Source organism: Protopterus annectens, chromosome 7.part0, assembly GCF_019279795.1.
Source record: "Protopterus annectens isolate FY-2018-M chromosome 7.part0, PAN1.0, whole genome shotgun sequence".
In the NCBI taxonomy this organism is placed as follows: Eukaryota; Metazoa; Chordata; order Ceratodontiformes; family Protopteridae; genus Protopterus; species Protopterus annectens.
Genome location: NC_056739.1, coordinates 1021819820 through 1021837204, shown reverse-complemented (window position 1 = coordinate 1021837204; position 17385 = coordinate 1021819820).

Here is a 17385-nt window from a genome sequence, read left to right as displayed (position 1 = left end):
GATGTTAATGACTGTCCAAATGATGTTAACATACTACTTGAGGATTTCACCGCTACAAATAACTGGTGCCAAAGTCATGGTCTTAAGTTAAATGTAAAAAATGTATTATCATACCATTCGGCAAAAACATGGCCCCTGCTGATTACCACATCAACGGCAACCCCCTAAGCACTCAACCTGTGGTGAGAGACCTCAGGTTGACAACAATCTCACATTCAACCATCATGTGGCAGCAGTGGTCAGAAAAGCCTTTTACTTGATTCATCTCATAAGTAAAGGGATTGCATCCAGAAAAAAAGGAGGTTATTACCTTTCTGTACTCCTCCTCATTAGACCTGTAATTGACTATAATGCCCCATTTGGTATGTACCTCCCCAAACACCTCCACCAACTGGAAAGGCCATAGAAATACCTCACAAAGTGAATCCATGGCCTCCAACACCTGTCCTATGTGGATAGGCTGAAATCACTATCACTCTGCTCAGTATCATATAGATTGCTCAGAGGTGACCGGTGTCTCGCCTACAAGGCAATATCGGACCCTGCCCTACTAGAGATGCTCCATATCCATAAATCAAACTCCTCACGTATTACCCCCTTGCCTAAATCTAATATGCGACATCAACAAAACCTGCTGGAGAGACAGGTTTGTCTCCCAGAGGCTGCCCCGTCTCTGGAATAGACTTCCCATACATGTCAAACAGAGTACCTTGCTGACCCTCTTCAAGCGCAACCTTAATGAGTGGATGGGAAACCACAAATTTGTCCCACGGGTTCCACCTATGTCCCTCATTGACAGAGGTGGCAGGGGCTGACTGAGGTTTCTTTTCTGGGGATAATCTCTTGGCTAGGCTTATAAGGGCCCCAGGGCCATTAGCCTAGTAACCTCCTATGATCACAATATGAAAATATGAATAGTAAGTGGCAAGCATTGATTAATGTATCAACTGCAGGACACCCTAGATTAAAAATCTTAATGTCATTTTGTTAATAAATCCTTGCCCATCAAAAGGAACTTCTGATTGTTGTTCTGATGAATTTCTTTTTGATGGTTCGTAACGAAAGCATTTAACTAATAATAAAATGTTTTTGATTTACAAGTGTCGGTGTTCAGTCCAGTTGTTCTACTACAGTCTTCATTTGTGGAAATCAGCTTGTTATACTATGTTGAATTTGAGTTTAATATAAACTGCTGCAATGCTTCATAGCTTTGTCTTTCTCTTTTAGATGGTGCATTATTTTAAATCATAGTTTTGGATGGTGTCCAAGCCTTTCCAAGCGAGCAAATGGAGCACCCAAATGGAGCACCAAAGGGGGTCAAAAGTGATGTATGCAGAAATTAATCTTAGTTTAACGATGTTGCTTGTGTATTGGAATTTCCAGATGAAGGTAGCTAAGATAAAGGGTTTCAGCATGTAGTCACTGAGGAGAGGAAGAAGGGACTCAGGGTTGGTACAAGCCAGTGTTATGGGGAAGGTAGTCATTAATGTGGATATGATTTTTACTCAAGTGGAGGGTGGATAACGCTAAGTTCAACATGCAGTATGGAACAGGAGGTTTTCATTTCCATTAGCTCCTGGTACAGACTGGGTTGGTGTTATTTGACATATATGTTAAGTGGTCATTACATTTTCTTTATAGTGAAGCTACAGTATGGACAGGAGCAATGGCCACTGGTCTAGTATTCAAAATCTGTAATGTAGTGCAGAAGATGTGGAAGCTCTCTGGGGTCTATATTATAAACTCAAGCGCTTACCTTATTGAATCCCTAAACGTCAACCCCTCCTTATCAAACCGCATAAACACCAAACGCCCTAAACCACAAAATTCAAAACGTCGAACTATCATACTTGCCCCACCCCACCGCCCGCTACATACTACCTACACAAACAAACTAAATAAACCACATACATACACTAATCAAAACCCTACTTCTAACCCTAAATAAAACCCTACTTCTAACCCTACACTAAATCTTATATATACCAACATGTATGCACTTAACTTAACTCGCACCCTAACCCTAAGGTCCGTAACTATCGCACACTTACCTTAAAAAGCTAAACCCAAACAAACTAAATAATCCACACACATACATTTAACAAAACCCTACACTAAATCTAACATACATTACCATCTATGCACTTACCTTAACCCGCACCCTAACCCTTAGGTCCGTAACTATCGCACACTTACCTTACGGAGCTTTACCGCAGAAGGCCAACCATGATGATTCGACGTTTCCGGTTTCGGTCTTCTGGGCATTCGATGTTTTCACATTTGTAAGGACGGGTCGACGTTTAGGGATTCGATAAGGTAAGCGTTCGGGTTTGTAATATAGACCCAGCTCTCTGCAAGTGTAAACTGCTTTGGGAGGTATATGCTAATATCATATTTTGAAATGTGTTTAAAATAGTAAATGTTATTTTTTTAGTGCAGGACTTAAGAGATATTTTTCCTGCCTACTGCTGAATGTTTGGCTCAGGGCTTTGAGCTGTAGTGACAGTAAGAGCTTCAACTGCATTTTTTTTTTTTTTGCAAATTTTATAAGATGTATGTTAGTCCTTTTCCTATGAGTTACTGTTTTCAGATAATTCAATTAGATGGCGAAAAGGTGACTGCCTTATAAGCATTTCATCAGTGTAGTTTCTCAGTCATCAGTGGGTGGAAGCAGTGTATCCTATTTGGGTCTATATTAGAACATCGAAGTTTCACATCTTCGAATGTTCTAATATCGACCCCTATTCAGTGAAAGCTGAAAACATCGAACATACAGAACAGCAATTTTTTTTCCTAGGGAAAAAAATAGCTGTTCCAAAACACATACACACAACATAAGCACACCAAACAAACAGAAATCCACACACATACACCTAAAATCTTACACCGAGCCCTACACTAAACTATACACACACCACTAACTATCCATTTACCTTAACCCAAACCCTAACCCTAAGGTCTGTCACTATCGCACACTCACCTCACCCGCGCCCTAACCCTAACTCACCTACCCCGCCCTAACCCTCACGTCCACACAATCGCACACTTACCTGACCCGTGCCCTAACCCTAACTCACCTAACCCACCCTAACCCTCACGTCCACACAATCACACACATACCTAACCCGCACCCTAAACCTAACTAACCTAACCCGCACTCAATCACACACTTACCTGAACCCAACCCATAACTTTCCACCACAGCGCTGAAAATACCAAAGCAAAAGAAGCGGACAACCAAATTCTTTCCCTAGGAAAAATTTGGTTTTCTGTTGCTTCGATATTTTCAGCTTTCGCTGAATAGGGGACGGTATTAGAACATTCGAAGTTTTGAAACTTCAATGTTCTAATATAGACCCATCCTATTTAAGGTGGGCCTGGAAGAAGTGATTCCAAAAGATGAGAGCTAATGAATCTCTTAGGAGCAAAATAAAACTTGAGGATATTGAAAAGAGGTAGTGTCTATGGGTTATTTATACCTGGGCCAGTCCTATCCACATCTACAAAACTTTGTTTTATGGGGGGATTCTTCCTCTCCAGTTAACTCCATAGTCTTAGGAAAGGGGATAATATAGGGCTCAGTGTTCTGATGTTAGGGTGTGAGCTGAAGTAGTAGGGATAGCTGGGAGTGTAGTCTCATACGACGAGGAAGGGTGTTGGGAAAGTAAGACGTTCTAAGATTGGGCAGGCTAATGGTGGAAAGGAGGAGAAGCTGGAAAGGCATGTAGGAGATTACAGAGGTTAATGGTTTAAACTCAGGGGTGGGATGGGAGGAGCTGAATAAACTGCATTAATGGTGATAAAAGGAAAGAAAAGGATAAAAAAGAAAGGGGAAAATGGGGTAGCAGCTAATGTAGACCAGAGGGATGGGTAGAAGGAGGATTATAAAGGAAGACCATTTAGGCAAGATGAGTAGACATTTGTTTGTAATGATAGATGGTGGTATATGACTTTCCATAGGGGTAGGGCAATAATAATAATAATAATAACAACAACATCTATTTGTTGACCAGGTGCGCTGGATAGATAGACCTTTTTAGGAGTGGCCTGGGAGCACTGTCTAGTTAAGTACTTGCTCAAGGTCACAAAGTGGGCAAAAGAGGACTGAGAGAATCAAACCTTTTGCATCTAGGAACTAAAGCTCACATCCTTATCCTTTTGGGACAACTGCCAGATTTTAGGGAAGGGAGTATTTGACCACGTAGGAGCTGCCCAAGAGTCCTACATGCCTAGTATCACAGCTGGGATCTCTAGGAAAGGGAGGGGTGACAGAGGAACAGAGACACAGAGGTGATCATATACTGTGGGAAGTGAAGTGCAGGGGCATAAACCCCCCCTGGGAAGAATACAAGGTCATCAGCCAAGTGAGCAGGGCTCAGTTTACTATAATCATTGTTTATGAAACAAAGCTTTCCTTAGAGATAAAAATCCAAGTTAGGAGTGAAGGGACCAATGGTGCTTGAATCAGATTTGAATCACAAAATGGGTGGCTACTTTGGTTGAACAGAAGAATCACTGGGTACTAGTAAACAGGAGTGGGGTTAGGTGAGAGATGTTGGACATATATGTAATAAAATTAAGAGATTTAGTGTTAGTATTTAAAGCACTTAAGTGGATGAATTGGATTAGTTAATTGGTTCTTTAGGGCAGTACAATCCATTAGACAGACAGACAGAAAATAGACCAATAATAGGAGGATACTTTAATGTGGCTTTAAACAAGAAAGGTTCTTGCGAGGGGTGTAAAGCAGCTTAAGAAGCAGTTGGAGAATGATGGACTAAATTATAGTATAGTGAGTAAAGACAGGTTATCAGAAGGAATTTAAGGTTTTAAGAGGTATGAGAAATAGGTGGGCATGAATGATTACATATTTTCAGATGTGAGAGCAGTGGAGAAGGTGGCGAATGTTCATACAATGAAAAAAGGTATTTTGATTACATTACAGCAGTATATTGAAGACAGGAAAAGGAGCAGAGATACAATATAAATGGAACCCCGATGATGGTGCTAAGCAGATGGTATTGGGTAACTTCAAGAAATTACTGAGAAAGTGAAGAGGGAGAATGACCAGCCAAATGAGGATAAGGCTTGTGGTTAGTGGGATAAATATAAAATAGGTTGAGAAGGGAATACTATAAGGGTAAAAAGCAGGCAAATAAGAGAGAATGGAGAAGAGGTTCATAGTTTGTAAAGGAGGTTGAGGCTGTGCAAGGTGATTTCCGAAGGCAGTCATGGAAGGACATTGCTATGATACCTAAAGATGTCAGTCTGCAATAGATACCAACAGAGAGAGTCAAAGAAAGACAGAGACTCAGTGAGCTCAAAAAGAGATGTGGCAGAGGTAGGCTTATTGGTGACAGAGACTCAGTGAGCTCAAAAAGAGATGTTGCAGAGGTAGGCTTATTGGTGACAGAGACTCAGTGAGCTCAAAAAGAGATGTGGCAGAGGTAGGCTTATTGGTGGACAGCAGGAGAAGTTTGTAGCCTTCAAACTGCAAGATAGAAAGGGGAAAGGGGAGTTCAGCTGTTGCTGTGTAGGGAATGGAAGAATTGAGAAATTACGGAAGGAATTTTAGCATGGGGCGTACAAGAATCAATAAGACAGGGATCTAGAGAAGGAGGAAGTGAAGAGGACAAGAGGACAAGAGGAGATGGTGCAGGGAACATATACTGAATGGAGAAGCTGAAAGAAAAAAAATAAATATGGAGATGAGATGTCCTGGACGAGGTTTTATATGCCAATGTTGCTTAGCAAAGAGATAAAGCAGGTGGGGGGGGGGGTAAGATCCCTGTAGATTTCTACAATACAGTGGGAGTTTACATAGCTTTCAAGATGGCATCAATCTTCAGTGTGATCTTGGGGGATCACATTACAATAATATAGAGGGAGGTAATAGCCGTGGTGTTGACAAATGGGAAATGGTAAACAGGGAAAAGAGGGTACTAAAACCACTTCACTTCACTTCTAAGAGTGCTAGATCATTGGCATGCATACTGGAAGAGTTCACACCACAAGTGATACAGGATGTGAAGAAATTGTTTACATAGGCTAGGAGTCACAAAATCACTGGCATAGCTTACTGAACAATATTACTATGTCTTCTGTCTGGAGATTCTGTGTTTAATCTGCCACGTAAAAAAATATAAAAAAGGCCAGTGGAATGGACTTTTTGAATGCTGGTCTAGACGGGTTTTTAAAAATATTTTTAATGAGGGGGTCTGCCTGTCCAACAGGGACCCCCATTCAACATGACAGCAAATGTGAGGTTAGCTATGGTGGAGAAGGTAGAAGATGACAAAAGGTAAAGGTTACTCATTATTCCCACTTTGATACTAATGACTGTTCTGGTGCAGATGAATGGGTAAAGCTGAGAGGGGCTTTAAGAAATAAACCTTTCAGCAGACAATTGGGTACTCTTACTGCTTAAGATGATCCAGTATCTATCTCCTAACCTCACTCCTTGCCAAACATAGCTACCCCGTTTTATGATTCCAATCTAATTAAAAAAAGTCTGTAGTAATGCAAGTAGGAGGATAGAATTTACAAGCCTTGGAACTGCTTTTACTCAAGGAAGAAGAGGAGAAATATCTGAACTTAAGAGCAATATATTTTTGGAGAGCAATAGTATATCAAAATTGGCAAGAACTTGTAGACAAAGTGGCATGTATGTTGATGAAACAGACAGGTAGTCTGGGGTCTGTACTAAGTCATATTATTGTTATCAGATGTTGGAAGGCATCAGGACAGCATTTGAGGAAACTAAAAGATACATGTTTGGAAGAGTAAAGTGAGGAGGACTGGGAAAGTTAGACTTAAATTACACAAGTCAGGAGGCAAATGGGACATTCCTGATAATAAAGGGTACATTACAACAATAAATCTGATAAATCTATACAATGTATCAGGCCCCCATCTCCTAGAATCTGGCCTCCTAGTCTCAAGAAAGACAGGAGGCCAGATTCATTAACACCTACATTAAGTGTGCACCTTTATGAACCATCTGTGATGTTTAAGGCTGCATAAACATCAGTACAAAAACTAAAATTAGGAGGAAGACGGTATGAGTTATGCTTGTGCTATCTGTTCACTCAGACAGGTGTACACTTAGTGCAGGCATTAATGAATCCCAAGGAGGGGGTCAGTTTTACAACTTACATTGAACACTGCACACAATCAGTGCTAGAATTATCAGTGAGATGGGAGGTGCTGAGAATCAGTGAAGAAAGTTTTATCCTAGAATGAGAGATAGAGAAAAGGTGAGTCTTAGATTATGAAATGAGAAAAGGAGGATTACAGGCTGTTAAGAAATTTCAGAGGTTATGGGGATGAAAGGATGTGGAAAATATCTGAAGAGATTTAGAAAATTTATAACCTACCCAAGAGGCAATGGCCGGAGTGTGAAAGGATGTAGTAGACACTATGGGAAAGGACAACAGTAGAGAACTATAGAAATAGACTTTCCTAGTCATCATGGAAGAAAGATGGGCGGCACAGTGGTGCAGCAGTTAATGTTGTCACCTCACAGCAAGAGGTTACTGGTTTGAGTCTTGGCCGGGGTGCCTTCTGTGCGGAGTTTGTATGTTCTCCCTGCATTCGCGTGGGTTTCCTCCGGGTACTCCGGTTTCCTCCCACATTCTAAAGACATACATCTGGAGCATCTCTCCCCAGGCCTCCACTGAAAACAGGCTCTGTGGAACCTAGTCAGACTTTCCCGGTCAACAAATGTTAAATAAATAAATAAATAAATAAAGATCAATTGTGTCCCTTCTTTAGCCAGCCTTATAGCAGTAGGTATTCTTAGGCATGGTAAAAACTGCTTAATGTGACAGACAATGTGCTATCACTTGACGTACACATCATAATCTGTGAGAAGTGCAAATATCTTCACAAGATTGAGGGGACTCTTTAATTTACAAAGATGGCTTGTGAACACTACACTACACCACTCACTCTCTTCATGATCCCACCAAAAATAACCCAGTCTCCTAGAACTAGGAAAGCAAAGTAGTAACCCCATATCACCACCCTCTCTCATAACAACATTTCATCAGTGTGTAGACTGTAAAGTGTACACCTACCACTAGCTCAGATAATGCAACAGAAATGTTCCAGTAATTGTTAATTTCATTGTCAGGAGCACAGGCTCTATGCTCACAAGGTTGGACAAGGATGGGGTTACAGACAGTGGTTTCTAGTACTAAGATTTCTGGTATCACAAGGTCTTTTCAGTTCCTTATGCTAGGCAAATATGAATGAGAGCTGGTGACACTCTATGTGGGTACAAAGGACTTACAATGATCAACCCTAAGGGATATGAAGACCTACGTGTTGGATCTCATCATGCATGAGTTAAATGCAAGCAAAACTTTCATCCTGAGTGGAATCCTACCTCCACTAAGAATGATGTCTAAATACCAACCTAAAATAATTGGTTATAATGCTGGCTAAGGAGTTAGTGCCATTTGAGGAGGAGTCCATTATGTGTCAACCTGGGATGACATTGAAGGCAGGCCAGCATGTTTAAGAAGGGATGGCCAGAAACTTTCATTCCATAGCATCGCCTTACTGGCCAAGATTTCACTGCCCTCAAAATATCTTTTTAGGACAAGGCTGGCTGCTGGACATCCCAACATGGTAGACAGAGTTACACCAAAATTCTTATTTTGACCCTATCGGTGTTACTCTTATCAATGACAGAAGTCTTAATAGTAAATTGCCTGACCTTGGGGATCTCCTGATACTTCAACAAATTCAAGTTTGTGTTGTAAGTGAGACTTGGTTTCACTGTAAAGATAACACTCTCTCCTTCATTTACTGTTTATGAGTCATTCTGACCTGAGGGTGACTCTGGGGCTGTTTTCATATCTGTTACAGACCCAGAGCTAGATTAATAAGAGAACTGATGGAGTTCAACTCCAGGATAACATAGCTGAAATAGACCCTCCTACATATACTCTGTTTAATATCAAATCCTGTGCAACTTCCACAACAAATAAATATGCCCTAACAATTTTCACTTCCAGGCCCATAAAGACCCTAATCCAGTATTGATATCACTTCTAAATTGATTCTCCAATACTCAATAACAGAAGTCTTAATAATAAATTACTTGACTTTCATGCTTTCTTACAATTTGAACTCATAAATGTTTGTGTCATAACTGAGACTTGGTTTCACTGTACTAATAGCACTCCCTCCTTACCTGGATTTAGAGCTTACCATGCATTCAGAACTCAGGGTTACTGTCAAAGAATTTCCATATTTGTCAGAAATAATATCACCTCTATGCAGATTCCCCAAAACCCACAAAAATAACTCCATCTTACCATTAACAAGACAGGTTATCAGTTTGTAGCTTGCTATACGATCCAAACCTGTCCCTAGAACTTCATGAATGATTTCTAAATGTACTCAGTGTTCTATCCTTAAAGAAAAATACCGATATGTTGGGAGATTCCAATTAACCAGTGTTTCTGCACATCAGATGCTGAGTATGCCCAAAGATTCCTGGTGCTAATATAAGACAGTTCCCTAGAATAAATAGCTAACCAACCAAGGATCAAACCATTCTGATCCTAAGCCTTCATAACACAGCCCCCACATAAACCATGCCTACAGTATCTCCTTCTCTGATCAAGTCAGATGACACCTTAGTAACCTTCAAAGATGCAAACTCTACCACTGTAAATAATTCTGAAGTTAAGGATTTTAAATGTACAAACTTACTTAAAGTCTATGATGCACTGCCCAAGTTTAATCTCAGTTTAGCCAACCCCCATGTAGCTTCAGCTGCCACTTATTCAGCTGAATTCTCCTCCCAACTACATAAGTACATAGATCTAGCAATGCCCTGTAGAACGAAATATAATAGGGAATATAAAAATAATATGCTAAGGGGCAAGCTTACCCTACCCCTCATTTATCACAAACAAGGGGTAGGGGAATACTTAAGAACTGTGGTAATGTTTTTAACAAGGAAGCCAGCAACATTGATCATAATTCTGAGTAGCAATTCAACAACACCAATAATAATAACATCAATACTTTTGAATTAAGGTGCTTGGAGAGGATCAAAAGAATGCTGGCCAACCAGCAACAGTCAAACCAATCCAGTCACCAGGATTTTTATCATCCTCCAGGCAGGAACCAATGGGATCCGACCAAGGCGAGCGAGCCTTCTCTAAATTCCATCTCACGGGACAACCACTCGTGAGGCTGACCTCAGTGAGTGTTCCACCAGTTGGTATGGCATTTTCTGAGCAGGGTGAAAGAATTCCTTCAGTTTTGGCTCCAGATTTACTATCGATAGATTCCCTAGGGATTGATTTAATACTTAGAGACAGTATTTGCATCGTTTCATCGGACTTTGGTACTGTTTCAGCACTACAGGTCACAAGAGTGCTGGAATTAAACGTTGTTTCTAATTCAGTGGGAGATTTCCACATAAAATTTTTTCCAACACAGTCTTGGGTGTATCTATGGCTGATTTACTTTCAAAAGGTATGATTTTTGTGCCAAGTAGAAGGGCAAATTTACTGAACCTTTTGATAGACTTGGAAATATTTATACGGAAATTGAATCTTTCTTTATTATTTGGGAATAATGTTTTGCAAGGGAGTGATTGTAGGGTGGCTAGCACTTTCAACCCACAGTATATCCATTAATATCTATTTTTGAAAAAATGTGTGAGCTTGATTTGAGAAGTATGATTTCTATAAAAAATGATAGTAAATGTAGCAATTTGAGTGAACAGGAATGGTTACTGTTGTTTTTTTGAATGAGCAAAAAATACGGGTTATGAAGCCGGATAAGGGGGGTGGGCTTGTGGTAATGGATTTATTTGACTACAGGTCTAGAATGTTACAGCTACTGGACAATGTGGCTTATGAAAAAGTATCTAGAAATGAAGTAAATGTTACTTATAAAAGACTTTATGGGCAGATTAAAGACATGTTTATTGAGCAACGTATTAGTATCCAGTTGTTTAATTATTTAAATATGACATGTCCTATAATACCTTGCATTTGTGGGGTTCTGAAATTGCACAAGGATGTTTTAACCCCCCCCCCCCCTGTTTTGGCTGATTATTGATGGAAAGAATTCCATAATGTCTGCATGTGCTATATACCTTGATTGTAAACTTAAAAAAATGTTCAACATAGAGCAACACATATGTAAGGGCTCTTGGAGTTTTTTGGCAGCTATTAATGATTTAGTATTTGATCCGACATGCAGTTTCGCCACCATAGATGTTAAAGATCTCTGCACTGTGATACCACAAGTAGAAGGTACTCAATGGATTTTGGAATTTTTGTTTGAAAAGGGGGTATCACAGGATGAGATTAATTTGTATGAAGAACTTTTCGGACTAGTACTTAGCAATAACTATTTCTGCTTCAAGGGAGATTTGTATTTACAAAATGTGGGGTGGTGATGGGTTCCCCAAGTGGAACAGTGTTTGCTAATCTTTTCATGGCAGCTTGGGAACATAAGTTTGTTTTCAAAAGTACATTTGCTGCCAATATTACAGTGCATTTATGCTATTTGGATGATATATTTATATTATGGAAGGGGGACGAGATTCAATTTAATTGTTTTAATTATTATAGTAATATATATTAAATATTAGCACAACAATATTTTAAATTTTCTAAAGAATTTAGCATGGAGTGGATCTCCTATTTGGATGTCAGGTGGGAGAGACATATCTAGAATTTTTTAGGAAGAAAACATATTCCAACAGTTTCTAACACTATCCAAGCTCATATCCTATGCATCAAAAAAGGTCAGTTTTTAATGGTCAGCTCATTAGGGCTGCCAGAATGGCCACCTTGAATGAGCATTTAAAGAAAGAATGTGATTTATTGCACTCTATGTTTGTAAGGAGAGGGTACACTAGTAATTTGTTGATTAATTTATGGAATGAGGTTGAACTTAAAAGATAAAGGGGGTATTTTAGGCCCATCTTGGGGGTTTTAAAAGAATCTAGTACTACCCAAGTAGACCGGAATTTACATAAAACTGAGGTGTCAGATTTAAGTTCTCCATTGCTGAATACCGTTCAGTTTATTACTCAGTTTAGCTTGGATCATGGGGCCATTCAGAGTATTTTGGTTAAGAACTGGACAATCTTGATGGAAGAAGGAAATTTAAGGGAAAGATCTCTTGAATCTCCCACTGTAGTGTTTTGGAGAGGTGTTAATTTCAAGTTTATATTGGATAATTTGAATAATACTACAAGCGAAAGTGCTCCATGTATGGGTAGATGTGGGAGATGTTCATGGTGACCTAGGATTCAAACAGGTAGAACCTTTCAAGTTGGGGTATGAATATAGTATTAAACATGAATTTGATTGTAATAGCAAAAGTGTTGTTTATTTGGCTAGCTGCCAGTTTTGTTTGGCATTTTATGTGGGCAAAACGAACCACTACTTTAGGGACAGAATTTATGAGCATGACTATGCCATCAGGAAAGGACAGGAAACTAATGCACTTGCAAAGCATGTTGGCGGATCTGTGGGCCACAGTTTTAAATATATGGCTATTGACAGGGTAGTCTTAGGACCCTGGGGGACCCTTGAAATTATTCTTGGACAGGAAGGAACCTTTATGGCAGCTAAGGCTTAATGTCTTTAAATGGCCAGGTCTTAATGATATGTGTTCTATCTTCTGCTTATTGAAGATGAAAGCTTTGGAAAGATATGGTGTGTTTATTTATGTATTTCTAATGCAATTGTATATGGTTATTGATGTTCAAAAGTTTTCTTTTTATATTTTTTTCAGGTTGAGATGAGAATTAAAAAAAAACTGTTTAATGAAAATGTTAAAAAATGTTTTTAGTTGATGTATTTTAATGGTTAGGGTTGTTGCTTTAAAACTGGGGGTGATGTAATAAGTTAATTGATTAACTATTATTAATTGATTGATGTATATAAGTTACAGTTTTAATATGGTGTGCTATCTGAGGAAGTTCATTTTGTTAGACAAAAGCGCTAATAAAGTCTTTTTGGCTTATATTTTTGCTGTCTGCCTGTTTACCACAGCTCTACCACAGTGATTTTTTGTTTTACTTGGATCATTAGCTGTTTTGTTTGGCATAAAAATAAACCACCTTGATGGTCCATCCTTATAAATTAGTTGAAAGCTACCAACAGTAAGACTCTATAAAAAACTCAGCAAGGAACTAAAAACAATCATCAGGAAGGGCAAAACAAAACATAAGTTAAAACTAGCATTGGTAGACAAGGATAATTACAACTCCCTCTTTTACTGCAGTATAGCACTCAGCACTGTTATGAAATAATCCTAAATGGCATTACTAATGCTGATCCTAAAGGTATTGTTAACTTATATACAGACTGATTTAATCCTAACTTGATACTAGAAACAGTCTATGATGTCCTCACTCTGGGCCAGTAATCAAGGAGCCTGAATCCCCACCACTGACACTGGAGAGGGATGTTCACTTGGAACAAAAATGGATACTCCCAGTATTTCCAGATGCAGCTCTCAGCATCAAGTACAATTTCCCTTAAGAGCACACAGGGAACACATTTAGTCCGGGTCTTCTCTCTCTCTCTCTATCTATCTATCTATCTATCTATCTATCTATCTATCTATCTCTCTCTCTCTCTCTCTGTCTCTATCTCTCTCTCTCTCTCTCTATCTCTATCTCTATCATCTCTATCTCTGTCTCTATCTCTCTATTTCTATCATCAGTAAGACTCCCCAATTGCACAGCTGTAGGGTTAGGTCTTCGGCCAATTGTCCAGGCCAAGTCCTCCAGCACCATCTCTGTGAAACCAGTGTTTCATGTCCCTGCTCCAAGCAGTAGACACACACATTCTTTGAGATTTGATTTTCACACACGCACACACCTGGGGAAGGCTGGCATAGATTTACAAGCTATGCCCCCTTCTGTCCAGACTAAAAGGTAGTTACACCACCACCAGACATTCCAAAGACAGCTACTCTAAGGCTCTTGCAAGAGTACACAATTATACTGAGTGAAATTAATATTAATACAAACGGTGGTGTTTTGACCAATGCACTAAGACTTTCAGGAATGGCCACAGAGTCATCAAACAGGTATGAGTACTTTCAAAGGTTAAAATATTCTCTAAAGGACCAGCCACAATGAAAAGTTTAAATATATTTAATAATAAATACTAAAAGAACATGAAAATACTAAATATCTATTTACTTTAAACACCAGAGTTTTAGTCACAAAAATATTAAAAATAACAGGTAGACAGGTTCACACAGTTACAGAAAAACAATACTTAATTAATCTCACTGTATTTTCATGACTGATCTAAAGAATTATTATTCCTTCGTTCACTTACTAGAGCAAGGCAAGATGAAGCAGGTGATGGTCCTTCCTTGTTAGGTTACAAAAACAGATTGCCATAAGACTTCAGTCTCAGCTGTTATTAACACATTATTTTAGTTATGGGTTACAGAATGACATCACATACATCTCGTCATCTGGCTTCTGGTTCCCATGCTACCCCACTTGTAGAGACTGCCAGGATTTAGCATACATGTGTCAATAATACACACACATAGAGTTTTGCTCAGATCTGTTGCAGTTTCTGGAAGTCATAAAACAATTTCAAACTAGCAGAGTAGCAATTAGTTCACCCCAAAGACTATACAGAAAGCTTCCTAGTACAGACTTTTTGTCTCTAGCCTCTGGCTGCATTGAGAACTGTACAATACAAACTTTATGACCTAAGCCAGGTAATTTAATTTCAGGATACTTTTCAACGTTAGCTGCAGCTGGACTGTGATTAACCCCATCTCTTACAGTATCCTTTGTTACAATATATGCATTTCAACAGTTGCAATAATGCATGTATATTTCTTCCTCTGTCCAGCAGGACACACTGTTGATACATTTTTAACATTAGCAACTTTACAAATACATTTTCAACACAAGCATCTGTACAAATCAGTTTGATATTCAAATAACATACAATTCCTTACTATAGTCCAGCTAACTGTGCTGGCATATGGTACACATCCACTGCTCTACTTCTCCTGGCATAGCTAGCAATAACTCACATAATCACATAGTTGTTGAAATTACATAAATCCCTGTGTTACCCTAACAACCTAAGATCATCCTTGACTAGGCCTTGATTGTGGTATTAAAACTAAAAACAGCTCTTCTATGGGCCCATATAATTTACCTGAAAGCCTAATAAATAAGCCCTCTCTGAATCCTTTAACTTAAGCCTAGCCACAGGGTATGCCCCTGAGGTATGCAAAGTAGTTGCTATAATGTTCCTTCACAAAAGGAGCTCTACTATAGAACCCAAGAACTACAGGTCCATGAGCCAGCTAGTCTAATTTATAAAGCCATGGCACATATTATCTCTTGACTTCATGAACTAAGGTATTTAAAACATTATTCAAATGGGCTCACAAAAGTTGGGCTTTTATTTTAACATATTCATTTAGAGTCACACCTTTTTGAGTGTGATAGGCTGATATGTTGCATCCACTCTCTTGATTTATGATTTGTTATGAGCTGATCTATTGGGTGTTTAGTTTTATATGAATATCTTAAGTCATGCCCTCTACCTCTTTTTGGACAGGTAGTTCAGCTTCCTAGTGTTCATTTCCATTAGTTTGTATTAATATATTCAAAGTGATACTTTCTTTGAGTTAGATAGGCTGTTACTCTGTATTAATTTTTCATGACATGCCATTTGTCATGTGAATATTTATTATGAGCTTTCACTGGATGCTTAGTTTTTTTATATAAATGGAATTTGTTGTGTTTTTAAGGATATGAGGAAGCATCATATAAGGTGTGAAAGTGCTTGTCTGTTTGTACACATTTTATGATTTTGTTGTTTTGTATTAAAAAGTTCTTTAAGTTTCAGTTTTGCTCTGCATCCTAATTTTTTTTAAGTAAATAATGTTTAGGAAATTTATTTTAGAAGGCCACTGAGGCAGTGGATAAGGATCATTATGTCCATCCGGTATATGTGGGTCGGTCAAAGGCCTTTGACATTATGTTCCATACTGGCACAGTAAATAAGCTAACAGACCTCAAAAGAGACCTTAACATGAACAGATGGTTTGCAAACTGGATGAAAGATAGAACACATATAATTAAGGTGGCAGATTACCTTAAGGCTCAGGGCCGAGGCCTTTCCTTTTTAACATATAAGTTTTCTGGCATCTGTATGGTAAACAAGAAAAACAAGCTGCAAAACTGATATAACACAAAAACGTGGTAGAGAAAACCACTTTATAAAGCAAAGCTTTCGGGCAGAACCCTTCTTCAATACTGTATGGTAAACTCAACCTTACTGCTAGCCAGATTTGCTGATGATTATAAGTCGGGTGTTATTATTCAATCCCCTCTAGATGTAAAAGTACTACAACAAAAATTAATCTTTAGAAACCAATGGTTACAGAAAATGGGCTTCAAATGGATGCAAAAAGATGCAATGTTGTCAAGTTAGACAAACACACTTGCCTACAACTTGTAATGTAGCCAGTATCCTATGCAAAATGGACAAACTAGTCAAGAAGCTTGGCATATGAATCAAAAACCCCTTCTCCTTTGACCACCATGCAGCAAGAGTAGTCAAGAAATTCTTCTGTCTACCCCAACTAATTTCTAATGGCATCTCATCCAGGTCAAAAGAAGTCATCATCCCTCTGTGCTCAACCTTAATTAGATCAGTTATAGAGTACAGAATTCCTTTTGGCATATACCAAGACAGACATATCATGCAGCTAGAAATGCCCCCAAAGGTTCCTAATTAAAATTATTATTGGTCTAAAAACTCTTAGCTACCACTAAAGGGTGGAAGCCATATTCCTATAATCTGTTTCTTATAGGTTCCTTTACCAAAATTGTGTCTTGCATTCTGTGCTATCAAAGGCCCTACACTATTGGATGGATTTATTGCATAAACAGCTCCACAAACACTTGAACTAAGGGCCTGAATCTCAACCCACATAGAAACAAAACATATTGGCAGTTCAGATTTATCACCCAACAATAACTCCATCTCTGGAAAAAATGCCTTTAACTGTTAAACAAATTGACACCCTCACATATTTCAAGTAGAACCCGGATGATTGGATGGGTATCTGAAAAGTCATCCAAGGCCTGACGTGTTTTGCCCTTCTGGAAGTGGGAAGTATATTTTGAAGACAGGTATCAGTGAGGCAAAAATGGTCTTTTGACTCACTTGCTTTGTAACTCCTATGATCCTATGAACAACCAAGAGACAAAATCTTTAAAGTGAATGACAGAAAAAAGGTCACATTCCAGTGCACTGGGGTTGCATTAGAAGGACTTGGGTAAGATAAAGGGAGAGGAAAACATGTCAAGGCTGAGTGAGGAATGGAAGAATA